The sequence below is a fragment of the Penaeus monodon genome, chromosome 24 (genome assembly GCF_015228065.2).
Source record: "Penaeus monodon isolate SGIC_2016 chromosome 24, NSTDA_Pmon_1, whole genome shotgun sequence".
In the NCBI taxonomy this organism is placed as follows: domain Eukaryota; kingdom Metazoa; phylum Arthropoda; class Malacostraca; order Decapoda; family Penaeidae; genus Penaeus; species Penaeus monodon.
Genome location: NC_051409.1, coordinates 6,223,690 through 6,224,663, shown reverse-complemented (window position 1 = coordinate 6,224,663; position 974 = coordinate 6,223,690).

Here is a 974-nt window from a genome sequence, read left to right as displayed (position 1 = left end):
ATCTCTTAATAATTACCAAATATCATTAATGTGCCATTATACATGATATTCTTAAGCTATATCTAAAATATTCATATCTTTTGGTGTTTAAGATAAGTGTACAAGAATTCTCGACATTTTCTTTATCATTGGATTTTCACTTTTCTTATCGGATAATGAGAAACGAAAGGGGACGAAGAACGGGGAAATAAAAGGAACTGTGATAGAGAAAAATAAGGAAAACCGATGATAATCTGTTAATGTATATGTTTATTTCATAAATTCATATTTGCAACGATTGATCAATAAAGAATGCCTATTTACGCAGATTCAAAAAAAATGTTAGTATTACTATCGGGAATTTTACAGACCTCTCATCCTTTACTCATTTTTCTGCCAAAACCCTTTCCTCGTTGCATAAGCCTTTATCAGTATATATAAAAAAAGCCGACTATGAGGCATTGTCGTACTGATATATACTGACTGGATAAAGAGATTATATTGGACTTACCATTAGCCATATCGTTTCATTTTATTTTTGCAGTATACATTTGGAATATGTTTTTCTTTGCTACTTCTTTTTGACACTCAGTACACCTAACTGAAATTATGTCTACGGCTGCATGAGACGTGGACTTAAACACACCACATTTTGTTACAGTGTCTAAGGTCAGTGGCAAAAAATATGCTTGGAAAACAAAGATAAAATGGAAAGTTACAGAAATTTGTTTTCTTTCAATGGTCATGATCTGCGAGTAAAACGATACTGAAGAATGAGACAAGCGTGAAGATAAGAAACGCCTGATAAGAGATAATCGTAACCACGTGCCTGACGTTTGTGTAATCGAAACTCAAACCATAACATCATCACTGTGGGAATGACGCAACTTCCATATTCTTTAAAATCTTTCAATTTTCATGATTAGAATTCAAAGAGTTGCATATATGTATCTGCTGACAAACGATACTTCCGTATTTCTGAATACATTTAAAAG